The sequence below is a fragment of the Myodes glareolus genome, chromosome 11, assembly GCF_982192425.1.
Source record: "Myodes glareolus chromosome 11, mMyoGla1.1, whole genome shotgun sequence".
Classification (NCBI taxonomy): Eukaryota; Metazoa; Chordata; class Mammalia; order Rodentia; family Cricetidae; genus Myodes; species Myodes glareolus.
In genome coordinates this window covers 49,075,667-49,103,289 of record NC_142036.1, presented here as the reverse complement: position 1 = coordinate 49,103,289, position 27,623 = coordinate 49,075,667, and the positions used below count along the sequence as shown (strand labels likewise).

Below are 27,623 nucleotides of genomic sequence, written 5' to 3'. Positions count from 1 at the left end.
TCCACAACAAATTACCTGAAGCATCTTGCAGGGGCGGCCACGTATAGGCCAAGGACATCTAGTCTTGTCAGGGATGGCAAAACTGAGGGCTGGCCCCGAATTTCTGCGGAGGAGAGGTACTTTTGTTCCCAAGTGGTAGAGATTGCTCTCTCTTTGGACTACTGTCCTGGATGCTAGTTCCTCATGTGTGTGCTTTTCTGAATTACGCATGCTGTCTATCCCTACCTAGAAGCTAAGAGGCCCAGGAGGGCACCTAGGAGGGGGACAGAGGGTGTGTCAGTCATAGCCAGCTAACTTAGCACCTGCAGGCAAGAGATAACATTCCCCAGACGTTTACAGAGCCTCTGACTACAATGGGGCCTCCCCCCAAAAGACACCATTGTACCGCTGGTGGGGGATATAATAGGAGAGACCAGAGCCTGCAGCCTTGAACTTGAAATAGCCTAAAAAATAGAAAGACTGGGGAGCCACAGAAAAGGCTCTCCTTCTGAGATTGTCAACAGAGGCCCAGATTCCACAGGCTCCGCACAGAAATAGTTCACAAAGGGACCATAAACCCCTTGTAATGTGAAAAATGGGATTCCTGAGTGCCCTGGGTGATATCGACAAACAGCCTCAGAGCTGGACAAGGAGCCAGGGCTCCTCGCTCACTGCCAGCCAGTGCCTCTTTACTTTCCCTGTGCAGGAGGAAGCTGTAGGGACGATAAGCCCTCAGAAACGGTTTGTGGCGGGGGGGGGGGGGTAGGGAGAGGTGTAGAACTTCTAGAAGTAACGTTCTCTTCAAACTGGCAAGACTTGGGCGATCTGTGAGATCAAGAACTTCAAGGACTGCTTACATTGCTTTTTAGTTTTCAAAAGTTATTTTATTATTTTGTGTTTGTGAGTGTTTTGCCTGCATGTATGTCTGTGCATCATGTGTTATGGTTAAAATAAAACGGCACTGTTCCCCAAGTGGCTGCAGCGGGCAGCGGGTCCTGAGAACAGGGAGCCCCCAGTGGCCCATATGGCAACGAGTCCCAGACAGGGAGCCGTAAGGCAGGTGAGAGATCTAGATGAATTGGCTTGCAGAGTGAGGTTGGATATTTATTTAGTGGGTTATGGAAGGGAAGGGGAAAGGGAGACAAGAAGAAAGAGGCAGAGAGAGAGAGAAAGAGAGAGAGAGAGAGAGAGAGAGAGAGAAGGGGAGAAGTAGGGAGAAGGGAGCTAGGTAGAAGCTAGAAGCTGCCTCTTGGGGGAGAGACAGAAATGAAGGGGCTCAGACTGGAAGCAGATCTGCCTGCCTAGATGGAGGGGAGGGGAGTAGGAGGGGCTTAGCTCTTAAAGGGACAGGACAGACCATTACATCACGTATGCCCTTAGTGCTTGTGGGGGTCAGAAGAGGGCATCTGATGCTCTGGAACAATTGTGAGCAATCATGAGGATGCTGGGAATCAAACCCTGGGTCCTCTGGAAGAGCAGACAGTGCTCTGAGCAATTTCTTAACCTGTTTTCATTTTTTAAGAGAGAGAGAGAGGATCAGGTAAACTATAATAATATACATAAGATATTTTTCAAACTTTATACTTCATATTCAAGTACATTTATCACCAAAGGCAAAATTGTTATTCATAACATAATAACAGGATGTTTACTTATTTATTTATTTTTGAGGCAAGGTCTTGCAATGTGTGGGGTTACCTCTTATTCCAATTGTCTCTGACACTGGGTAGGGAGAACTCTGAGGGACACTGTGGGTGGGTGAGGCTACCACCATGTTACCCTCTTATTCCAGTGTCTCTGACACTGGGTAGGAAGAACTCTGAGGGACACTGTGGGTGGGGCCACCACCATGTTAACTCCTTTGGCACTGTGCATGAGGAACAGAGGCGTCCCGAGAAGGCCTCTGACCTGTAGGTAGTATGTGGGGCAGTGAGAACTGAGTCTATGGCTTTGCCCTCCTGGATGTGCCAAGATGCTTGCACACAGGACTCCATATTGGCTATGGACACGGCTAGCTCAACAATTCAGCTCGGCAGTGGCTCTTTTCCTGTCTCTACCCCCACCCCCAACTCTCTCACTTCCGCTCCTAGGACCACAGTTCCCATTGAAAGGGTTGCAAAGCCTGTCACTCCAGTCATAACCGCCGTGCTCAGTGTATGAGCTGTGGTTTGTTCTACTGTCCTAGGCTCTACGTTTCAGAACCCCAGTGTTTTCCTTGTAAGAACAGCAGAACACTTGACCTTCCTATGCTGCTCTTTTGCAGTTGATTTTTTGGAGTTCAGATGAAAACTCTGACATTGAGATTTGTTATATGCCATCTGTGGAATGCTTTCTTTTTTCTTTCTTTTTTTTAAAATTCCGCTTTTGCCATTTAGCAGTGTGAGCTGTCCTTTCTAGCCTTGAGTTATCTAAGAATTTGCCCATAAAATTTACTGGCTGCTTAGAAAAGGCCACCAATGGCCAGTCCTTAACCTTATCTCTCACTCTGCCCGCCCTGATTGCTTCACGCTTACAACCTCACCTCCTCACTGGCAAGAAGGGTCAAGCTCTCACCCTCAGGGTCAAGAAGTTGTTTTTCTTTCTACTTGAAATCCTCTTCCCGAAGGGCTCTTCACATGAATGCCTATCTCTTTATCATACATTAAACACTCAGGTTGAAATGTAGTGTACTTGCCTAGCATGCACAAAGACGGGGGTTCTATCCTCAGCACTGTATAAACCAGATGTGATTGTGCATTCCTAGAACCCCCAAACTCAGGAGGTGGAGACAGGAGGATCTGAAGTTCAAGGTCATTTACTTTTCCATAGTGGAACTATGGAGGCTAACCTGTGCTATGTGAGATCCTATCTCATATCCATAGTGGAGTTTGAGGCTAACCTGAGCTATATGAGAGCCTATCTCAGTCAGTTCCCCATCCCCAACCCCTCAAATTGCAAGTCAGCTTAAAAGAAATGTCTCAAGACATTGCCATCACCACTGCCATGACGCCTATCCCAAGCCACAGCTGCCACACTGGAGTATTAATTTGCATCTTTTTTTTTCTCTTGTCTGTTTCCCTAATGAGAACAACACATGCAGCACAGTAGGAACATCATCGCCTTTTCCCACCGTGGCATCTCCAACACCTAGTTCAGCACCCAGCACTTGGCAGGAGCATATCTGACTCATCCCCTTTACTCATGGGTGAACCAGATGCCGGGCCTCTCCCCGGTTCTACCAATTCTCTTCTCTCTCCTCTTGCGCCTCATCTCTTCCCCCTCTGCTGAACCCAGCCGCTGGCAGAGAGACTGCTGTAATTGCTCCCATCTAGCAAAGCAAACAAGTCACCTCTCTCCTGGTGACCTGGTTCAGCTGACCCACATGCTTTAGTTATGCGCCATTTCCTCCCCGGAGCAGTTCCTTCAGGAGGGAAGGGCTTGCATCTGCTTTGTCTGTCCGATGTTTCCTTCACATCAGAGCAAACAATGCAAATATGTCAGACACGTGAGTCATCTTGCGGAGTAAATGGACGAAATAGCAAAGCCTTGAATTAACAGAGAAGACAGCAACCCAAAGCTTGAGCAATGTCCAAATAATATTTACCCAGGAAACAAATAGGGTGGCCTTGTAGGGAAGCGTGGTGACCGCTCACACTGGATATTCCAAGAAGATGCAATTCCGTCCTCCATGCTCTGTCGACCACGAAAAACTTAGCAGGGCGGTTAAAGGATAGCAGTGTTGACTTTAAAATGCAAAATTGGAGGCCCAGAGATGGAGTCTTCCTCAAACACTGCAGACCTCTTCACTTCAAAGTCAGATTTAAAATGTGAGTTTACTTCTTTTCTGGGATCTGGCATGCAACAATAGTGTGGGCCAGGAGGTGGCGATGCCTCTCTCTCTCTCCAGGACCGCTGGGCAGTGTTGAAGGACACAGAGAGAAAAGGTTGGGACCTGACCTGATCAGCCAGGAGCCTGTAGAAAGAAGAGCCAAGAAAACAGGGCTTTGCCTCATTCCTGTTGGCTGGGCCCCATGAGGAAAGTGATCCTTGCTGAAAACAAAAAAAAAAAAAAGCACATTTTGAAGGCGTCAGATGCGTGAGCAACTACAAACCCGACCGGTTGGCAGGTCCACACTGAGGATTTTTATCTCAAATTCAAGGACTCTGAAAATCTAGGACAGCAACTTGGCAAACCAGAGCTGACAGAACTTTGGGTCAGCTTTCCCTTGGCTTGGGCGATGGCCTCCGAGAGCCAAGGAGGTTCTCTTCAAGGTGCAGGCTCTGCCCAGACAACGTTCTATGCTAGAACTACCTACAGCTAGGTCTCTGGTTTTCAACCTTCCTAAGGCCGAGACCCTCATGTTGGGGTGACCCCCAACCATAAAGTTGCTTTCGTTACTACTTCACAACTGCAATTTTGCCACTGTTATGAATCGTAATGCAGATATCTGTTTTCTGATGGTCTTAGGTGGCCCTTATGAAAGGGTCATGGACCCCCAGGTTGAGAACCACTGCAAGCCCTAGGTCTGTGTACAACACTGTGGGCAAGGGTTGGAGGCGAGGGATAGGGATATGCACTTCCTGGAGTGAAGCTGGTTTTCTTTCTTTCTTTTTTTCTGCTTACCTGGGGGCTCCAACGACTCAAAACACATGGGAGATCCAAGTTATGGGCTGGGGTATAGCTTAATGCTGAAGTAGAGACCTTGAATCCAATCTCTCGCACAGAAAAGGAAAAGGAAGGCGGGAAGACAGGCAGGCAAGCCACTTCTATTCCCCACAGAGCCCTGACTAATTTCTCTTTTTAATCCCAAATAGTTCCCTGAGGCATTCCAGCTCTCTGGTTTTCATTAAGAAGCTTCTCAGTCAAGAGCCAGCCGGTTGGCAGGAAATATCGTCAGGTATTTGACCAGAGAGGGCAGAAGATGTATTGACAAGAAGGAAGCTGTTAACCAGGTAAGCATCAGAGAAGATGCGGAAGTCTTGTTGGAGAGCTACACGAAGCAGCCTCTGTCCTCAGGGGTGGGCATGGGGAGGGGTGGGAATCGTTCAAAGGTAAAAACCCACAGCTGTGGCTGCTCTCTCTGAGCTGGAGAGGGGGTCACGGGACCCCAGGTTTCCTGGAATAGGAGCACGGTGAGGCTGATTCTGCAAGTATTGGGAGAGCTGTAAACTGCCAGGCGTGGCTAAGGTGACCGGGGCAGGAGCAGAAATCCGGCAGGAAGCAGGCAGAAGGGAACCAGTCCTTCCTTCTTCTGCCTGCCACATTCTTACCACAGAGAAGATGACCCACAGAGCCAGCTGGCAGAGCCAAATTGTGGTTGGCAGAGTCTGGGCTCCAGCATCACACAGGCTGGGCTTGGAATAGAGAGACAAGCGATTAAGAAGGTCTCTCCAAACATTCTGTTTACTAAAGTATCCACAACCATTCTCAAGTCTCTGTGTGATTTGTCATTGGGCAGGCTCTGCAATGTATGTGATGAATTTTTAGTAGAGTTTGGTATTCCCAATGACAAGGCGCGGCCACCTTCCTCCATAGTCTTATAGCAGAGAGAATCTTATTTCCAATTTTAAGTCAGATCCTCTTCCAATTGAGTGGGGAGCAATGGAGACTTCCTAACTAGGGCTCATGGATGCTGCGGGCACTGGCCTATTTATACAGACTGTCTTACCTCTCTAGGGAAGTGCTCTGGGACTCTGACTCAGAAACCAGAGTCCACTGTCTCCCCGGACACTAGTCTATCTCCCGGTCTCGGAAATACAGCCTCTCGCCATGCTCCACAAACATGACTCGGCAAATACAGTTAAAAAGCAAAACTATTTGGGTTTCCCACTCTTTCTTCTCTCTCAGCTGCTCAAGGCAGGAAAGGCTTCCTCTGCTCCAGGTGAAATTGAGGGCAAACTCCATGAGGTTCTGGCCACATGTAGTCACACAGCCCTAAACCACACAATAGAAATGTAACCGTCAACCTACCCCTTTTTGGCTGGGCTTTGAGCATGTCCTTCAAAGGCTTATGAGTGGGAGCTCCATCGTCCGTGGTGATATGAGTGGCGGATCTTTCAGAAGACAAGGCTGGTTCCTTTCCACCCTCTGGCCTCTTAACTCCTAAGTGATCTCTCCCAGGTGTGTGGGCTCCATCACAGTGTGCCCTAGCTGAGGGAGTCCTCGCCAGAGCCAGCACCCAGCCTCGGGTATTTTGTTATTGTAATGGAAAATGGACAAACATCCCACCCTCCATGACCTTTTATTTTAAATCTGGTTTCTCTCTCATCTCCTAGCTTAGGGTTCTTGAGAGGTAGTAAAATAGGGGCTGGGAGGAGGGGTGGGCGGTCAGCTGTGAACAGTTCTCCGTTTATTATCTGTCCGTTCTAAGTCTAAATGCACCTATAATTCTGCCACTTAGGAAGCCGAGGCGAGAGAATCCTGCTTCTAAGGCCAGCCTTGGCTGCGTAGTGAGGGCGCATCTCAGGACAAAACAGAAAAATAGAAAACCAAGTTGGATATCCAGGCATGAGAAATGGTGTGGGGACTGGGGTTTTTGTTCTTGACTGTTTAACGTTCTTTCTTGGACTTTGGTAAATGTTAAATGTTGCTGTTCAGAGGCCTTTTTGTGGTGATCTTTCCTTCCTCTGAGGATGTCTTCTCCAGAGCGTGCCTCCCAGACTCCTCCCAGATTCCTCTGTCCGAGATGCTGTTCAGCCTCTAGGAGTCTGGTGAGACCTGGGGCTTCCCCCTGGGGTCTGTCTATCCCTCAGGACAGACCTGAGACTTTCTGTTCTTTCTTAGGCATGGCTCACACCTGACTATACACTTGCACACCCTCTGTTGGGATGACCTTGGGAAACACGAGTGTTCCTAGCCCCATCCCTTGATCTCCTTTTATTCCGTAGTCAGAGTCAAGACCAGCCCGCTATTTGCTTTTTAGACGTTCTAGATGGGAATTAGTCTTGTGTGTTTCTTAAACCTACAAGAAATGCCTATGTGGTCCCGCAATGGATGAGTTGAAGCCCCTTTCCATAAACTTCCTATGGCAGCCCTGCCCCCACACTGTCTCTCCCATAGAACACCAGAAAGGCTGTCCACGAATCTGCATTTATCATCAAAGTCTGGGCCATTTCATCACCATGAGCAAGTAGTTTAAGAGTCACAGAACGAGTGTCCTTTCGTCTAAATCCTGCAGGATGTTTTGGTGCCGCACCTCAGAGTGTGAGTTCTGGTGCCTTTGCGCCTTGGCAGAATGTCTGTTTTAGAGTCTTGCTGTGTGTGTACACGGAACAGAGAAGACGTGTCAAAAAGCGGGCCTGTTTTACTCTAAAAGCAACAACATTCTGAAAGCATCCAAACCTGAGAACAACGGACAGAATAGGACTTCTTATGCCTCGTAGGGTTTGCTGAGATAAAGGGGAGATGCTGGGAAGTTTCCCCCAGGGTCTTGGAATCAACACTTAACTGAAATCACCAAACTGTTTATAATTGTGTATAGAAGATTTGAAAGCCACAGGACAGCTCTGGAGGACTGCTTTTGCCTTGCTGCGCTCTCTCTCTTTTACACACACACACACACACACACACACACACACACACTCACACGCACGCACGTGCATTTTTGTAACCATGACCATTGGACAGGGACCTTGTGGGGGTTGTTGAGTACCTAGAGGTTTTGTATTTGCTGGATTTGAACCCCAGGGCCTTGTGCATGCTAAATGTGTGTACCTTAACACTGAACCACATCCCAGCCTGGTTATACAGAAGTTCTGAAGCTACCGCTCATCTGGTATTTACTGTCTGATGCTGGATCCAGAGCAAACTACTGGGCTGGTTGGCAAGTGTTTCTGAGAAGGGAGCATTATGCAGAGTGGGAAGTGCTTGTAGCTGTCAGCTGGGGTTCCACCCCTCACAGCTGGCCCACTCCAAGGTCACTTGCTTGTTGTTCTTGGGCACCAACTGCTTCCTGCTTCTGCCTGCCTGAGCGTGTGCTCTGGCCCTTGCAGAGCTTGTCCCAGAAGTGACCCTGACCAGTGGCCATGGGTGGAGGGCTCTCAGGGACCATTTTGAGGAGTGTGCCACGTAAGTTATCAGAAGATCTCAGAGGAATTTGAATCTCTTTCCCCTCTTGGAAACCTATTCACTAACCCTTAACTGGGTCACCTGGATCAAAAGGCAAGCTTCCAGGCTAGCGAGATGGCTCAGTGACTCAGAGGACCTAGGTGCAGCTCAGTGGTATGGTACATGTAAGCACCCACATGGCAGCTTATATAAACCATCTGTAACTCCAGTCAGGGGATCCACTGTGCTCTTCTGGCCTCCTCGGGCACTGCACACACATGACGCACATACATACATGCAGGCAAAACATCCATATTTATAAAAGTAAAATAAAACGAAAAATACAAACTTACAATTTTTTTTTTATTTGAAGACTTTTTTTTCTTCTTTTTCGATGCAGGCCTCGTATATCCCAGACTGGTCTTGAACTAGATATACAGCCTGCCGTCACCGCCTGCTTTTTGGGATTAAAGGTGTGCACTAACACAAACCGTTTATGTGGTGCTGGGGATGGAATCCAGGACCTTGCATTCAGACAGGCTTGTCCAAGGCCCCTCGATTTGCAAGTATCTTGATTTCAGGCTCCTAAGACTCAACTTTATTACTACCCCTGTCCACCTCAGCGCCTCCTGAGACAGGCCTCTTAAAAACCATACGAGGACCAATGCAGAGCTCCTTGGGCCATAGGCCAAACGCTAATTTAGAGATCTTAATTGGCTTTATCTGTGGTTCTGGAGCCAGTCCGTGCTTCACTCAACCAAATAAAATATGTGCGTCAATGAGCCAAGCAGCAGGGTTTAGTTTTTGTGGATATAAAAGCACTGAAGGAAACAAGAGGAGAAGGAGGGAGAAGAGGAGGAGGAGGGGGAGGGAGGACAGAGAGGGCAGAAGGGGAACAGCAGTAGCAGCAGAGTATGGGAGTCATTTCTAACTACTTTCCTGATATGGGGAGTTCAGAGAGACAAAGGGAGAGAAAAAGGTTAACTGATTGGAAGGTGAGGCCACCCCCCCCCCCCACGACCTCCTCATCCCCCTAGAAGTCCAGAAAACAGCATAGTTTTGGTTTAGTGATGAAGAACTTCAGTTTGATTCTGAGTCTCCTCTTCCTCTGATCTGTAGGATCTACCCAGACACTTTATCCAAAACAGTGGCCCCCTGTGGTGTTTCTTTGTTTCCTGTAACATTCCTATCCCTGCCTTGCTTTCCCCACTCACTCACAGAGCTTTCTGGGACCCAGGACCAAGCCAACTCTTTGTCCTCAAACCTTTGCAGCAGTGTCTACTGTGTGCGGTGGTGGGGACTAAAGGTGGGGCAGTGACATCCGGAGTCTCTGACAGGAGAACACAAACTGTGCTCGCTGAGACCGCACTCCTCTGTAAATCCAGCTACTGCAGATAGCAAAAGTTAGCAGCTTCCACTGACTGACAGCTTTCTTGACAGCGAGTGTGACCCCAGCACTTTCCCAGCACCCCATTAACAGCAGTCTTAGGCAGAATGTCCGGCTCTCTTATCTTCTGGTTGAGGAGATAAAGTCACATTACTTGCATGTGACAGAGTTGATATTTGCCATTAGCAATTTGGCTTCTGAGCCTGAGTTCTTGACCACGCCCTGTACTGTGGCCTACTGAACAAGCAAAGGGCTGGGGAGGCCTCTGTAGTTCTTCATGTGTTTTGAGCCTACCCAGCGCTGGGATTCAAGGTGTGTGTACCCCCACTGCCCGGCTTTAAACTTTGTTTCTAATTCGAGGTGGAGGAGAGGGGATGAGAAACAATGTTGAGTTACCAGGTGTTTGGAGGGTGAGGTTCAGATGAAATGAAGCCCTAGGTGCTCTTGGCAAACTAAACGTGGTGGATTTGGATGCTATAGGCAATACTCCACAACTTCCCACCACCCTTGTCAGGGAAGGCGTTCCCTAATAACTTCCAGGGCACAGACCACTTTGCATGAAAAGAGTTGGAGCATTAACTTGCGTAGAGCCAGTTTGTTCAGGTTTTTAGGTTTTATGGCAACGGATTTCAGGAATCCAACAGCTCCAGTTTACCTCTGGACTGTGTGTGTGAACCTTGGGCAGCTCATTTAATTGCCCCAGACTCAAGTTTCTACTCTGTGAAATGGGGATAATAAAGCAAGACTAGGAAAAGAGTCCAGAGGTGTTCCCAGTGTGCTGATCAAAACCTGCGGCTTTCGTGGTCAAAGTAAGGGATCTTTGTTATCACTGTTGATTTTAGAACAGAAAAAAAAAAAGTCAGCCCCACTCAAAGATGTAGGAAGAAAAAACGGAATCCGTGGTCTTTAGTCTGTCTTCACCACTCCATCCCTGCGTTCCTATATACATTCAAATCCCACACTCTTTACCAAAGAAAAAGATAAAGATGGCGGAAGCCGTCATGGACCATCAGCATGGCATCAGAACATATTTACAGCAGTGGGTGATTACAGAGACTGCATTTATAAACAAAAGCGAATACTTCTAATCTCAAGCTCAAACAAAAAACAGTGCGTGGTAGGGTTCTGGGGTTGTGGGGTAATGTCCTGAACTGGAGAAGAGACAGGGCTACTCTGCTCAGCAGCCAGGCATGGACTGTGAAAGCAGACACTTCATGGGTAGACGTGCAGACAACCGGTAGGAAGAAGCAGGAGGGGTGGAGAGGCCCTGAGCAAAGGCCTCCAGCACAGCAGCAGCGGGCTGATAAGCTGATTCCCCGCCGTCCTGCCCAGGGGCTCATGGGAAGGAACCTGCTGGGTCCCCAGATTCCTGAGAACCCGCTTAGGAGGGTCTTAAGTGCCTCTTGGTGTCTGAGCGCTTGTTAGCTTGTCACCACAGAAAGGCCTGACATTTTTCTGACGCCTGAAAGTGAAAGAAGAAAGGCTTCTGACTCTCGGGGCCACATCCTGAACGACAGGGGTCAGTGTGTGCAACCGATCCGTGTGGGCGCAGGCTTCTAATTATTTCCTGGATAACCTGTTATCTATTATCCATCAGGCTTCTTGCCAGAATATGCTAACGTCTCCAGAGTTCCTGCTCTGGAGTCTGAGGAACCGTTTGTTTTCGTTTTTTTAAAGGGGACGCAGGAGTTGAACAACAGCCGTGTGCGCCCACAGCAGAAAGCCTGGCCTCCTTTAGGTCTCCGCCTGGGCTAGTAGGGGAGCAAAGGCTGCTAGGCCCTAAGCCCGGGGCGACAAATAAATCATGACTTCCTCAGGACTCCTTCCCTCAGGCTCCTAAGGGAGTCTTGGCTGTAGCAGAAAGGTCTGGAAAATTTTCTGAGAAAGATGTGTTTTCCTGGGCTGCAGTCATTTCCTTGACAAACAAGGGAGCTCTTCAAATAACTTTCTGCCAGGAGCTAGGGAATGGAGGATGCCAGAATTCAATGGTCGGCACTGTGGATCCAGGACAGACCCTGGCAACCACCCAGGGGAGCCCCTTATCACGAACTATCCGCCACACCCTGGTCTGTATTTGTACTAAGGCACAATGAAATGTCACCCCGTGGGAGGGGACCATAAATAAGGGACATTGTTCTGTTTTCTAAAGATAGCGTATGTTCATTTATTTAAAAATTTAGAAAGTCCAGAAAAAAAAAAAAGGGACTCTGCAGTTGTATTGTCATGGTTAACATTTTGGTGTATCGGGTACTCCCTCCCGCCATGTTAATTTATACCAACCCGTGAAATCCAGGGCTTTTTAGTTAAAAATACAATGCTTCCCTTTCATTCTGTGGAGGCATGGGGAGGGTAATGTGTCATTTAGTGCTGGAGTTTGAGGTCAGAGCCCTGGAACCTTCAGAAGGCCCATGTTGCCAGGCTAAGGGTGAGCAGGGCCCACCGTCCAACAGTGCCTGGGATGGCTGGAATCCAGGCCCACTGGTTTCAAGCAGAGCAGGAGGGTTGAAAGAGTTTATTCCAGTTATCAAAAGCCAGCAGACACGGGGCCAGCCCTCCGTGGAAGCGTCTGGAAAACCAGAGCAAGGTGGGACACGGGTTTCAAAGGCTCAGAAACCCGGCTGGAAAAGGACGGGTGAGGTAATCAGTTACCAGCTGGGCCCGGATTTCTGCCTTGAAGCAAATTCCAGACCAGAGCTCAGTCACGGAAAAACAAGCAGGACTCGGCAGAGGAGGCTGAGGTGGTTAGAATTTGCCTAGCAGCCTATTACACAGGCAGGAACTGCACAGAGACGTCTCGAAGGTTTGACAGGAGCATTCTGCTGAGCACCGGGCTATCTGTGTGCAGGATCACGGGAAAGTCTCCAAGACCTGCAACAAAAACAATTCTGGGGGGGGGCACTCACATAGTTATACTTTTAAAAATCACTTTCTGATCTTTTAAAGATTTATTTTATGTATATGGATGTTTTGCCTGCGTGTATGCATGTACACCATTTGCATGTCTGGTGTCCACAAAGGTTAGAAGAGGGTACCAGGTCCAGGGAACTGGAGTCACAGATAGTTATGTGTAGCATGATGGGCCGGCTTGTTGGGGTTTCTGTCCTGCCCGGTACCCCAGAGCTGTTTAGCCCCAAAGAAAATCACACAGAGATCTCTATAAGTTATAAAGCTGATTGACCCATTAGGTCAGGCTACATATTAGTTAACTCTCACATCTTGATTAACCCATTTTTCTTATCTACATTAGCCATATGGCTCAGTACATTTTTCAGTGGGGCAGATCATATCCTGCTGCTTCGGTGATCACTTTTCGCAGGTAAAAGTGATTAGCATGTATCGTCAGAAAGAAAGGAAACTGAGAACTTTCCACAGTGTTCATTTTTAAAATTCATTTAAGATCAGCAACGAGCCCATTGCAGGTCAATGCAGTTACAGTCTTGGTTTTAGACTGTGTCACTGTGCAGCCCAGGTTTCCTCAAACTTGAGACCCTCCAGCCTCAGCCTCCTAAGCGCAGGAGTTACAGGGTGTACACCTCCATGCCCAGCACTAAGAACACAGTTTAAATTGACGAGGAATGTCATTATATAACTTTTAATGAGAATAGTGACATTGATAGTTTCGGAAACATCTTTAATATCTGGCTTAATAGGCCAGCTGAATAATCATATCTGTTTTTGTATTCACTGCATCAGGTCATGTCATTTTGCTAAGTATATGTAGAAAAACTAGCATTGATCCCACTGGGTGAGACTAAGACCACTACTACAACTTTTGAACCAAATTTGAAGCAAACTTTATTAAACACTGGCCAGGATGATGGACACTGGCCAGGTTCATACTCAGGATTCCCAGAGAATGGCCAGAATGAGTCAAGTGCTTATGGGGGCAAATCCACAAGGTTATGTACTTCCTGGCCTTTGTCTAGTCACGGCAAGCATACATCCTGACATACATACCTCCCAGTGTGTGTGATCAAGTACATTCTGTGCCGTTCTGGCAGCCATCCTTGTTTATAGAAATGAAAACATACGGCTTATTATCCTGTTATCTGTCTTTAGGCAAGTGGGGTTTACAGGTTCGAGGCATTTTGTTTACAGTGATTTAAACTTGAAACATTAGCCCTCACACTAATCTCACCCAGATCTATATTAGGAAAGGGATAAATAGGGGCTGGGGAGGCAGTTCACTGTGTAAGAATGCTTGCCGTACAAGCACAAAGACCTGGGTTCTAGTCCCAGTACCCACATAAAAGGGCAGATGTGCCTGTAATCCCAGGAGTTCAGGGTGGAGACAGGCAGCTGCTGGGGAGCTGCCAGCATCAAAGGAGAGTTTCAGGTTTAGTGAGGACCCCACTTAAAGGGATTAAAATGGAGAATGATAAAGGAAGAAACGTGCTGTCTTCTGGCCTTTGCACACAGAGATGTACACACATGTATACACCACACATACACACACACACACACACACACACACAAGAAAAATGGAGAAACATTTTAATAGGTTTTCCTAGTATTTATGTGTCACCTTTTGATACCACATGAAAACAGAACATGCGGTAGTTTATTCTTAAGACTTATCTTTATGTAGAACGTGAAATCATGTCTAAAAAATATTTTAAAATATCTCTGACATCAAAGGCTCTCAACCTCTCTTTCACGTTCAGCTAATCTTTACTTCCGTGTTATTTTGTAATCTCATGCATGAGTCATTAGAAGATATCATTGACTGCATAATACCTTGTCCTGAATTTTGACACATTTATTATACATTATTAAAATCACATTTGTTAACATTTGATGTGGGATATGTGTACACTGCGTGAAGCTGTATTGCTGTGATTGTGTAATGAAAAGATGAAGGACCAATAGCTAGGATAATAGCTAGGCAGGAAGTGTAGGCGGGACTTCCGGGCAGAGAGAGGCAGTGGGAGGAAGAATTGAGGCAAGTAAGAGAGACCATAATTCTTGTCTATGTTTAGCCACGTGGCTTGGTACCTTTTATCAGTGAGGCAATCTCATTTCACTTCCCCTGCATCTGGGTGGTGGTTGCGTCTCTGCCTTTCCTCTTCCCAGAATTCTCTTAGTCTAGTCCCTCTGCCTATACTTTCTGCTTAGCTACTGACCCATCAGCATTTCATTAAACTAATACGAGTGACAAATTTTTGCAATATACAAGAGCATTCTCCCACAGCAAATGCAGGTGTACTTTGTCTGTCTGTCCCTGTCTGTCTTCCTCTCTGCTTCTATGATACAAGCAGCCATGTCCTGCTGCACCTTCCTTGCTAAGGTGGACTGACGCCTTGGAAATCTTGAGCTCAGATAAGCAGTTCCTCCCTTTAAGTCGTTTGTGTCAAGCATTTTGCCACAGCGAGGAAAGGTGTGCTGAACTGTGCTGTCCTAAGGCCTGAACTCTGCTGTCCCAAGGCCTGGACTCTGCTGTCCTGAGGCCTGGACTCTGTTGTCCTGAGGCCTGGACCCTGCTGTCCCGAGGCCTGAACTCTGTTGTCCTGAGGCCCGAACTCTGATGTCTCGAGGCCCGGACTCTGCTGTCCTGAGGCCTGGACCCTGCTGTCCCGAGGCCTGAACTCTGTTGTCCCGAGGCCTAGACCCTGCTGTCCTGAGGCCTGGACTCTGTTGTCCAGAGGCTTGAACTCTGCTGTCCCGAGGCCTGGACTCTGCTGTCCCGAGGCCTGGACTCTGCTGTCCCGAGGCCTGGACTCTGCTGTCCCGAGGCCTGGACTCTGCTGTCCCGAGGCCTGGACTCTGCTGTCCCGAGGCCTGGACTCTGCTGTCCCGAGGCCTGGACTCTGCTGTCCCGAGGCCTGGACTCTGCTGTCCCGAGGCCTGGACTCTGCTGTCCCGAGGCCTGGACTCTGCTGTCCTGTAGTCTTGTGATAGCAGCATAGGAAAGAGTTACCACTCCAGGGGCTGAGGGAATAAGAGAAGGAGGTTCAGATGACTACAACATAGCAACCTGAGGAAGGGACCTATGGAGCTGGCAACCCTGAGATGCAGCTCTGGGGAGGGGTGCCAACTGGCTGGAGCTGTGGCCCTTGCAGTGGTGTGACCGGACTGGTTTTCTACATGTCGGGGTGACTGTAAGGTGTGTTCTACCGTGGCTGAGGGAAAGAACCGTGTCTGCCAGCCTGAAGAAGCGTAGTTGGGGTGAGACTCAATTAGTCGTGCCAATGGGAAGGAAGGCCATCCTTCCCTCCTCCAGCCTTGCACCTTTCCGGTCCTGTGTCGCCTTGCAGAGCCCAACAGAGACAGCGGGAAGGCAGGAACACGGCCTTGTGGGACCTATGCTTAAGCAACCCAAGAGACGGTGTGGAGGGTGACATTGGAACCAAGGGTCAGAGATGGTGTGGAGGGTGGCATTGGAACCAAGGGTCAGAGACGGTGTGGGGGGTGACATTGGGACCAAGTGTCAGAGACGGTGTGGAGGGTGACATTGGAACCAAGTGTCAGTCACAGGTATCATGATTTATGGGCTCTTGTTTGCCTTAATATAAAGAGTTCCTGACCTCTGAATGGAGCACATTAGCATGCTTCCAGAGAGTCAAAGCCATACCAAAAGGTGTCTCCTAAAAATTTCTTCATCCCTGAACCCTTCCAACCTGTCCTCCCACCCCTTACAGACAACACATTGTTGTTTTCTCATTTATCCCCCTAATGAGTATTTTTTAGGCGGCGACAGATACTATGATTTTCTCTTTTCTCTTTTACACAAGAGTAGGTTGGATCAGTCAGCTTTCTTGAACTGTAGCAAGTACCTCAGATAAATAAATGTATAAAGGGACAAGGGTTGTCTTGGCTCACGGTCTCGGCAGGGTCAGTCTGTGGCTGCTTGGCCCTGTTGCTTTTGGTCTGAGGTGAGCAGCACATTAGGGTAGGGGTATTGCTCAAAGCAGTGTTCAGTTTATGTCAGCCAGCAAGCCAAAGAGACAGACCAACACCCCACAAGGCATGAGCATGTGTCCCCAGGTCCAAAATCAGGCAAGACTTCTAGGAAGCCACACTGCTGAGAAGTTCTGCTATTCAGACAGGGCCCCGCTGAGATGTTCCCAATCCGAACAAAAGCTCATGTCTACATATTATGTAAAATTACCTTCATTTTGAATTAAAAATTTCATTTGCATTAATTAATTAATTTTGTGCGTGTGCATATGCACTTGGGAAACGCTTGTGCCGTGGTGCATGTGGGAAAGTCAGAGGACATTTGCTGGGGACAGTTCTACCACGTGGAGCCCAGAGATTTGTGATACGGCAAGACAGTACAAAGGTTCTTCCAACTTGTCTTCCAACTTGAAGAAGATTTAACAATTTAAGGTTTAACTAGAATCTGGTCTCCTTGATGGAGAATCCCAGGGAAAACTATCCAACTCTATTTAGGAACCAAAGGTCAGGTGTCCTAGCTAACGCATCAGCTTTGGTTAAAACTGTTCCAGCGACCGATTATCCTAGCTTCTGCTAAAATTGCTCACTTCAGACTCTTGACTCTGCAAAGTCCCCTTGCAAATGCTAAGCAAAATGCCTAGACAAGATCTCTACCCTTAAAACCCCGCGTCTGGACACTCAGGACCACACCTAGGTCACCGAACACTTGGGTGTAGGCCCAGCTGGCTGGAATAAAGACTTCCAGTTGGCTGTGCACGGTGTCTGAGTGTTATCTCTGGTGAGCTCCCTGTAAGGGATCGAACTCAGGTCCTCCTTGACTTTGGTAGCAAGCACCTTCAATGCCTAGCCTCCTTACTAGTACCCTTGTCTTGAATCTTTCAATCTGAAAATCAATTAATAGAGTTTTTAATAATGTTTTAATAATTATTTAATAATAATGCTTTTAAAAGCATTATTTCAGTCAGATTCCATTAGTTTACCCAGCCTATCATCTTTCTCTTTCTTTTCCTTCCTTCTTCCCCCCTCTCTTCCTCCCTCCCTTCCTCCATCCCTCCCTACCTCCTTCCTTTCTTCCTTCTTTCCTTCCTTTCCTCCTCCTCCTTCTTCTTCTCTTCCTCCTCCTTCCTCCTCTTCCTCCTCCTCTTTTTTCAGAGGAGACTTGCATAGTTTTGGCTAGTGTTGATCTCACTATGTAGCCAACCCGGCCTCTAATTTGCAGCCTTCCTGCCTCTTGAGAGCTGGAATTACAGGCATGTACCATCACGATCATCTGCAGAATTTTTTTCCAACTCCGCAAACAGTGCTGGAAGAGCAGCCTGGCATGTGAGTATTTTTAAGTTGTTGAAGTTGTGTCCTCATGGTAAATGTCTAGACAGGGGACCTCTGGGCTGCTGTGGCTCTCTGAAGCTTTGCCAGACACTGCCAAATTCCTCCCCATCAGCTTTGTACCGTCTTTCCTTACACCTGTAATAGATGAGGGCTGGTTCTCCAGTCCCACCAGCGCATTGTGCTGTCAAGATTTTGAACTTGCAGAGGCAGGTGGATCTCTGTGAGTTCAAGGCCAGCCTGGTCTACAGAGTGAGTTCCAGGACAGACTCCAAAGCTACAGAGAAATCCTGTCTCCAGAAACCTTGTCTCGAAAAACCAAAAAAAAAAAAAAAACAACAACAAAAAACCCAAAAGCCCAAAAAAAAAAAAAACAAAACAAAAAAACACCAAAAACCAAAACCAAAACAAACAAAAAGAACTGTTGCCCATCTCATAAATAGAGTAAATGCCATCCCAGTATGCCTTTGTAAGATAGCTGCAGTGCCGCGGAGCCCTTGGGATGGGTTTAATTTACATTCTGCTTATGATGAGTGCACTGAGCAGTGATTCATATTTGTCAGTTTTACATTTGTTGTTGTAATTTTCCATTTCCATATCTTTACCTGTTTTTAGGGTACATTTTTGACATGTACTCTAAATTTTTTAAATTATTTATAAACTGTGTGTGGTAGTATGAAAGTTTAGTCTGAGCAAGAGTCTGAAGCAGCAGGGTTTTTTTTTTGTTTGTTTGGTTTTTTTTTGTTTTTTTTTGTTTTTTTTTTAAAAGGGTGTGGAAAGGTACTGAGAAGATGGCTCAGCTTTCAAGATCCAGTAAGGCCTTACCAGAGTTCTGTTCCCAGCACCCATATGGGGCAGCTCATAAACTCCTGTAACCCTAGCTCCAGGGGAGCCGCACACATGTGTTTATACATACTCTCATACACACACACATACACACGCATGCACGCACGCACGCACACTCTCTCTCTTTCTCTCTCCCTGCCCCCCATACACTTAAAAATAAAACAAATCTTTAAAAAAAAGTTTTTTTTTTTCAGTTTTTTTGAAACAGGGTTTCTCTGTGTAGCCCTGGCTGTCCCGGTGCTCCCTCTGTAGACCAGGCTGGCCTTGAACTCAGAGATATGCTGAGTGCTGGGATTAAAGGATTGTGCTACCACTACTCGGCAAGAAAAGGTTTTTATATATTAGGAATTTTAGTGTTTTTTTATTTTGTTCGTTCTCCCCCCCCCCTTTTTTTGGTCATATTTTGTGTGCGTACAAGTCCAGGCTTGCACTTGTGGAGACCATTCAAGGACATTGGGTGACTTCCTCCTCCGCTCTCAGCTTATCACGTTGAGGCAGGAGGAAGCCTGCGGCTAGAATAGCCTGCCTGTGGGCTCCTGGGTTCCGCCCCCTCTGTCCCTCAGTGCTAGGGCTACAGGCGGGCACAGTCATACAGGCATTTTGCGGGATGCTAGAATCTGAGTGCATGCTCCCACACTTGCAGAGCGAAACCACTTACCTATGGAGCATTCTGCCAAGCCCCAATTTTGGTCTTTTTATTTTTTCTATAATATAGGTTATAAATATTTCATTTGACCCTGACTTGTCTTTGGACCTTGTTCATGGAGGTTTTGCTCTGCAAAAGCTTAAACAATTTTAAAACAATTAAATGTATCAATATTTTATCTTAATGAACCGTCATTTTGAGGCATCGTTAGAACATTTCCCTCATACCCTGTTAATAGAGGAATTTAGCTGTATTTTCTTTTAATACCTTCTGCCCAGTTCTATGATCCGTTTGAACTTGTGGTATCATTCCAAATGGGTGTTTTTGTTATCTGTTGCTGTAGGACAAAAAGCTCCAAATTTTAGAGGCTTAAAAGTACATCCATTTCGTCATGTCATGTGGTCAGTGCAGGTTGCGCTCAGCCGGCTGGACCTGCTGGTCTTGCTCTGACGCTCTGTTGCAGTGTTTGATGTTAGCCTGGTGCTATTCAGGGTCTTGATGTGGATTTTGGGAGAGCAGGGACTTCCTCCTTCCCCATCTGAGTCCATGACCTCTACTCTGTGTGGCCTCTCTGTATCTTTCTAGTGGGGCAGCTGAACTGCTCTCTCCCTCTTCCTTTCCTCCCTCCTTCCCTTCCTCCCTTTCTCCCTCCCTTCCTTCGTTATCTTTCTGTTTTATTTCTATGTTTCATTGCAATAATTTAACATACTAAAATACACCCATTTAAAGTGCTCAGTTCAACTGGAGGATTGTGTTTGCTTTTAATCCCAGCACTCATGAGGCAGAGGCAGGTAGATCTCTGTGACTCTACATAAGGAGTTCTGGTACAGCCAGGGCTACATAGTGAAACCTAGCCTCAATCAATCAATCAATCAATCAATGTTGTCTGAGGTTTCTGTCCTGCCTGGTTTCCACAGTTGTCCCAAAGAAATCACATAAACTGATTGACCTAGTAGCTCAGACTTCTTATTAACTCTTATAACTTCTATTAGATCATTATTCTTGTCTGTGTTAGCCATGTGGCTCAGTACCTTATTTGGTGAGGCGGTCACATCTTGCTTCTTCTGTGGCTGGGTCATAACTGCAGACTGCTCTTCCCTCTTCCCAGCATTCTTGTTGCCCCATCTCTACTTCCTGCCTGGTTGCCCCATCTATACTTCCTGCCTGGCTACTGGCCAATCAGCATTTTATTAAAAATAATACAAGTGACAGGATAAAAGACCATTGTCTCACCACGTTGGGCACCATTCTGTTATCTGTGGTTTCTGTCCTGCCTGGTTCCTGCAGGTTAAGTCCCAAAGAAATCACACAGAGGTCTACATTAGTTTTAAACTGATTGGCCAGTAGCTCAGACTTCTTAGTAGCTCTTATAACTTATATTAGCCCATTATTCTTGTTAAGGTATTTTCAAAATACCTCTCTTGGATTAATTCAGCAGCATTTATAAACAAATATCTTTTAGCAGCTCTTGCTCCTTCCTCAGCATTCAAACAATTCAAAGAGAACATAGAGTATCCAAATTCTCTGTGTGTTTTTCATCTTTATGTGGCTTTATTTTAAACTCTATTTCTTTTATTTTTAATTTCTGGCTTTTTGAGACAGGGTTTCTCTATGTATCTTTGTCCTGGAACTCATTCTGTAGACCAGGCTGTCCTTGAACTCACAGAGCTATGCCTGCCTCTGCCTTTCAAGTGCTGGGATTAAAGATGTGTGCCACCACAAATCAATCAATCAATCAATCAATCAGTAGTATACATGTCAATGCTCTTAGACTGCTCATAAAATACAACTATCTTCACCATTTAATCTTGAACTTTTTAACATCTTCTTGTATTTATTGGCATTTATTTTTCCCTCTCTGCTGGCTATCTCAGCTCTGCCCAAGCCTTGTGCCATCACGAGCTACTTCCTGGCTCTATAGTCTGTATATGATGGACATTCCATAAAAATGGAGTCATACAACATGTAGACTTCTATGACTGATTTGTTTTGCTTCTTTCATAACAGCATCAAGATTTATCCAAGTTGTGATGTGCGTTGACTTCATTCTTTTTACATATGCATAACAATGCATTGTGTGGCCAGCCCATGCTTGTTTATCTGCTTCTCTGTTGGGGACATATTTCGCTTGTTTCCATCTTGGAGCCATTATTAATAATGTTTCTTTGAACTTTTTGTGTGAGCATACAGATGTGTCCCTTGGGGAAGTTGGTTCCACTTGACACAATCGGTTTGTAAAGAATAAAGGTTTATTTTGCCTCAAAGCTTAAAAGTTCCAGTCTGTGCTTGGCTGGCTTCATGGGTTGAACTCGTGTGAGACAGCGGTCATGGTAGAAGTTGTAGGAGAGTGAAGCTGCTTGCATCAGCACCATGGACCAAAAGAGAGGAAGCCACCAAAGGTCGTGTCATCCTCTCCAAGGGCATGCTCTCCCCCCAGTGACTTCCCACAGGCCCCCCCCAAAGGCACAACCACTTCCTAGTTGGGCTACCCAGTAATCAAGCATTTAGCACGTGGGTCTTTGGGGGGCCACAGTTATTCAAATGATAACAGCCCCCACAGCTGTTCAACTTCCTTACACAAATTGTGTTTACATATACCTTCCGGAATACTCTCAAACACCTCTGGATTAATTATTTATTTAGGCTTTTTTTAGTGTTAAATACACTTTGATATTATACATAAACCACAGTAAGAACCTGTAGAAGGCAGCATCCTCGTCATAGGAATTCTAATTAAATCGGCACTGTCAAGAACAGACAGTTGTTTCCTGACATTTTGTAGTGAGGGGCCGGTTTGTTGGGGTTTCTGTTTGACCCAGTACCCCAATAAGCCAGCAAGTCCCAAGGAAAATCACACACAACTGTCGCCTGCAACAGGCCAGTGAACACAAGCTGAAGCACAGGTGAATCTCCTTGTTTCTGAGGCAGCGATAGAGTTTTCCCAGTGTTGAAACGTGTTCGTATGCCCAGTTATATAAATCTGCGTATAAACCACTCAATACGTTGTTTTGTGTGGAAAGTTGAACGTTACTAATTAAGCTTAATCCTATCTTGAGAAAGGGAGAGCAGAGACAATATCTATGCAACCGGGACTGTTATTTTAAAAAAGATCACATCCACTTTCCCACAAGTCAGTTCTACTTAAATCAGGACTGTCCAACAGAAACATCGTTAGCCATTCTTGCTCTGTATTCCGGTGTATGAATTAAATCATGGTGCACATTAAAAGCCATGAGATATTTGTTTTGTAGTAAGTAAGGCAGTGGCATTTCTCCCTAGCAGCCTTACTCACAAGATAAGCTATTGGGTTTGCATTTCTCCCTTCTTCTTAATTCCAGTGAAAATTATTATTTTTTTTTTATCCCAAGGATATACTTCCTGGGGTTCTTCAAATACTCCATCAGATGTGCTCTCCCCTGGTGATGCCTTTGCTCATGTTGGCTTCTGTGTAAGAGAACCTAGCGGCCTGACCTGTCTTCTGCCCAAACAGACTATGGAAGTCGTCCAAACCCTTTGCTTGCCTCTCTTTTCCACAGTGTGGCACTGGGCACACTTCTGAACAAAAGTGATCTTGCCTTTCTCAACATCACCCAATTTTTAATTTACTTCTGACTGGTCAAAATATTACAAATGTTGCCATCCTGCTCTCTTACTTAGGTTATTAAAGACAGGGTGCCCCCTATGCCATCCTGGCTGGCCTGGACCTTGCAGTGTGGTCTTTCTGCCTCTGCCAAGTGCTGGCATCTACAGGAGTGGATGCCACCGTGTCTGATGTCTTAGAGTTACCATCGCTCTGACAAAACACCATGACCAAAACGCAAGTTGGGGAGGAAAAGGTATTTTTTTGGCTTATACTTCCATATTGCTATTCTGTAGTGATTTCAGCCACATAAGGCTGATACTTCTGGGTTCTAGGGGCCATACATGTGCAGACAAGCCCTCAGGCAGAAGTGCCTAATAGCCCCCAGGGATGTTAAAGGGCCCCGAGTAACCTACATGTGGTGTAGATTACATCATCCAGGTACGACTCAGCTAAGCCCTTGAGTGCATGTGTGAACCCCATCATCTGCATATGACTTAGCCACTTCAACCCCTTGTGCCCTTGTGCACATGTGCTAGGGGACTTTTTAAAAGCTGGACACGCTATCTTTCTCCCTTTCTCTCTCTACACACTGACTTCCCAGGCCTGTGCATACCCTCTTTAATAAACTCCTAAGCGGGTTTGTTGTGTGTTTTGTGTTTCCTTCTCACTCGCGCCAGGTAATTTCATATTTATTATTGAGGGTAGTCAGGACAGGAACTCAAACAGGGCAGGAACCTGGAGGCAGGAGATGATGCAGAGGCCATGAAGTGGTACTGCTTACTGGCTTGCTCAGCCTGCCAGTTTACAGAACCCAGGACCACCAACCCAAGGATGGCACTACCCACAGTGCACTGGGCCCTTACCCATTGATCTAGTGATCAATCAGAGAAATCATCTCAGAGCTAGCAAAGGTGGGGGTGAGGGATTTCTAAAGTTCAGGACCCCTGATTAGCTGATGTAGTGAGGGGCTGCGGGCAGGCCTGCTTTTTGCCTCACCCGGCCCCCCGCACGGCTAGCTTAGTCCCAGAAATAACAACATACAAATTGTATTCATTTAAGCACTGCCTGGCCCATTATCTCTAGAGAGTTAGTTACTGACTAACTCTTATATCTTGATATTAACCCATTACTAATAATCTGTGTAGCACCACGAGGTGGTGGCTTACCAGAAAAGATTCAGCATGTCTGACCTGGTGACTGGCTCCATGGCTTCTGCCTCATAGCCCTCTTCCCAGCATTCTGTTCTGTTTACTCCGCCTACCTAATTTTCTGTCCTATCAAGGGGCCAAGGCAGTCTCTTTATTGACCAATGAAAATAACACAATAGACAGATAACCCTCCTCCATCAAGCTGACATTTGACCAGGAATGTTCTAATGAAAAGTAATGGGTATGTGCTGGCAGGTGATCCTATCTACAATGGTTGAAACATTAGGAATTTCCTTTGGATGGTGGTGTGGGAGGTCCTTTTGTCTATGTGTTGCTTTTATTGGTTAATGAATAAAGAACTGCTTTGAGTCTATGGCAGGGAAGAAGAGAACGAGGCAGGGAAAGCTAGGTTATATGCTGGGAGTAAGAAGGGCAGAGTCAGAGAGACGCCATGGAACCAGAGTCAGACATACTGAAACTTTGCCAGTAAGCCACTGTCATGTGGTGATACACAAATTCATAGAAATGGCTTAAATTAATATGCAAGAGTTAGCTAATAAGAAGTTAGAGCTTATGGGCCAAGCAGTGATTTAATTAATACAGTTTCTGTGTGATTATTTAGGGCCTAAGCTATCAGAGAGGCTGGGAACCAACAAGCAGCCTCCCACTATAGGATAGCCTGTTCCTGGGTGGTGCCTGGGTAGTCTCAGTTTGTGGTCTTTATTGGAGCTAGTTATTGACTCAGGGTAAACTATGGAGACTCAGGCCTCTATTGAGCTTGTCATGACTGGGTCCTACAAACCTTATGGAGGCATTTTCTCAATTGAGAGTCCCTCCTTTCAGATAACTTTAGTTTGTTTGTCAGGTTGACATAAGACTAGCCAGCACACTTGGTTACCTCTAGATTATTTAGAATGAATAGTATAATATAAATGCCAAACAAATCACCATTGTATTGTATTGATCCCAGAGTAATGAAATTAAAACAAGTCTCTCTCTCTCTCTGTGTATTTATTTTGAGAGAGGCTGGCTTCAAACTTACTATGTAGCTGAATGGCTGGCCTTGAACTTCTGATCTTTCTGCCTCCACTTCCCAAGAGACAGTAGACAGGAAGAATATGTATAGCTATTAATGCAGTCTCTCATGTAATCGGTTACATGAGTTAATATCATTTGTCCGATATGTAAAATGTCCCTGCTGTGTACTGTGTAGAGGGGATAAAGACTGTGGTAAGTATCCTAAGGCCTGCTGAAGTATAATGTGATTGGAATGTTGATGAAATCATAAATAATTCTACAATTAAATTAATAGTAGGTGGAAGGGCTAAATACATTAAGCTAGCTGAGACCCATCAAGCTATTAATTAGGGTAAAGTAGATTGAGGCCCTGCTGTAAGCTACCATAACCAGCCATGAGTTTTATTTTAAAAATAGCATCTATCTGTAGTTAGCTGTGGAACCCATGAATAAAAAGAGTTGACTGTATTTTATATCTTTTTCTCTGAAGCATATACCTAGAGTGGAAATGCTGAGTCAGAATGTATTTTATATACATACATCCATATATATGTGTATATATCTATGGAACTGTCAAATAGTTTTCCAAAGTGGTTGCACCATTTAAAAACTGTCTTCAAAAGCTTTATTATTTAAAGTGAAGCCAAGTTGTTTTCTCCTTAGATTCACTGAATAATATTGAAGAGGTTCCCATTCCCCCCTTTCTTTCCTTCTTTCTGAGAACTGACTCCGATATCTGTCCCCTGCCCCCCAACACCCCTGTCAACCCCTCCCTCAATACCCCCGTCCCTGCAGGGACACTGTCCACAGTGGGCTAGGCCCTCCCACAGCAGTAGACCAAGAAAATAGACCCCAGGCTTGCCCACAGACCTAGTTAGTGGAAGTGTTTTTCTCAAGTGAGGTTCCCCTTTCCAAACTGAAGCTAGCTTGTGTCAAGTTGACATAAAACTATCTAGCACACCCAGGGTCTTTCCTAGTGAGTTATTTCTTAACAGTAATTCTCTGAGTTTCAGGCTTTTGTTTTTGTAATCCGTAAACTACGGATAATAGCAGTCTGCGCCTCAAAGAGACGTGAAGATGTAATGAGATAATGACCGCAAAGTGCTTTTCACAGTGTTCGTGATACACAGAGCAAATCCTCAATAAGTGTTGACTGTGTTTTACTATTTATAGCGCACCTTTCCCCTAAAGTCTAATGTATGTCCCAGCCACAAAATCTGAACCAACTAAATTTCTGTGTGGAGAAAGTTTTTTGTGGGAAGCAATGCATTTAACAGTTAAGGGCCCAGACACTGGAATTAGGCACAGAGAACCAAAATACTGGGTTTGCCACTTACTAACTCCGTGTATTTCATATGCTTTAATTAACTTCTTGGAGCTTCATTTTTGTTATCTAGAAAATGGGATTATAAACATCAACCTCCATCAGCTAACTCATGAGTTCATCAAGATAATTTATACACACAGCACTTAATGCATGATTCTGTGGGTTGTATCTGTGATGTATGCACGGAATGTGGACTGTAGTATTATAATACATCGGGAGCTAAACCTCAAAGGAAAAAGGAATATGCTCCATGAGTTGGCAATAAATGGACGATCTGATGTTATAACACCGCATGTGATAGAGTAATTGATAAAGAATGGCACCTGGGGCAGGGTGGTATGCAATGGCCTGGAGCCCTCACAGGTCCTGCCCTTGGTCATGCTGCCTACGGCATGATCGCCCTGACTCCGCACAAGATACTGAGATGAAGAATGGTTCATTTCTTGGGTTAAATGTTCTTCAAATACTTCTGTAGCCCATGTTGCTACCAGAAACCATGTTGGAGTCCATGATCCATGTTGCCACCAGAGACCTACCATGGTGATATCCACTGCCTATGCTGCTACCAGCTGCTATGCAAGGAAGCTTTTGCAGTGGTGTTGATGGCTACAGACTCATAATTGAGAATGAGAGACGTTGAAGGTTTCTGTGCCAACCTCTCTTCCTCAAAAGAAGCAGTCCAGACATGAAACTGTTGAAGAGAGGCAATGGTGTTCCACCATTCCCTGCTTATACTGATTTCTTTCGTCATAATTGTGTCCAAATAACTGGCAGAACAGTTTAAAAATGAGGAATTATTCATTACTTGTGGCTTTTCTAGGCAGACATTTCATGTGCCTGGTATCTCTACTATCCCAAGGTCTCCACTATGCCGTAGAATTCACTCTCATAGCTTCAACTTTCAGTCTCTCGGGGGGTATCTGACCTGCTGCACATTGCATGACTTCCAGCAGCTTCTTTGGAAAGTGATGGAAGTTTCTGTGATTCCATAACTCTTATGCTTTGCATGTTTGCAAGACCAGCCTTTCATGGCCATGCCAAGGTCTGCTGCAGCAGCTTGGCACCCTTAGACTGTAGCTTTGCTGACCTCTGAGTGCCTGAGTAGTTAATTTGGTTAAACAAATCCTGGGGAAATGCTTCCTAAGTAGCCATGTAAAGCCAGGTGGACCCAGAGGTGTCAAGGAGGAGTCTTTCAGTGCGGTTTTTTATACCCTTCTACCCCGGATCCTGCAGTGGGTAGAGTCAGGCCAGTTCCTGAGATGCCTCAACCCATTTTTCCTATTGTTCCCATGTCAAGTGCTGTGCTCCATTTTAGTAGCATAAATTTCTTTATCCACTACATCTTCTTTGTCTACAACTTTCAGTTTGTCCCTTTCTGGTCAAACCTCACAGTTTTCAAAGCCCTTCCTTCTGATCCAGATTCTCACTACAAGTTTGACTG

General features: G+C 46.0%; 1 long non-coding RNA gene across 1 annotated transcript in view; it reads left to right on the top strand.

The window, feature by feature from the left end:
• LOC125387805 (uncharacterized) overlaps positions 1 to 27,623 on the top strand; it is a 53,469-nt gene that overhangs the window by 7,881 nt on the left and 17,965 nt on the right. Inside the window, exon 2 of the long non-coding RNA XR_015739225.1 lies at positions 4,774 to 4,911. This is a non-coding gene — a long non-coding RNA (uncharacterized LOC125387805). The remainder of the gene's footprint in view (positions 1 to 4,773; positions 4,912 to 27,623) is intronic.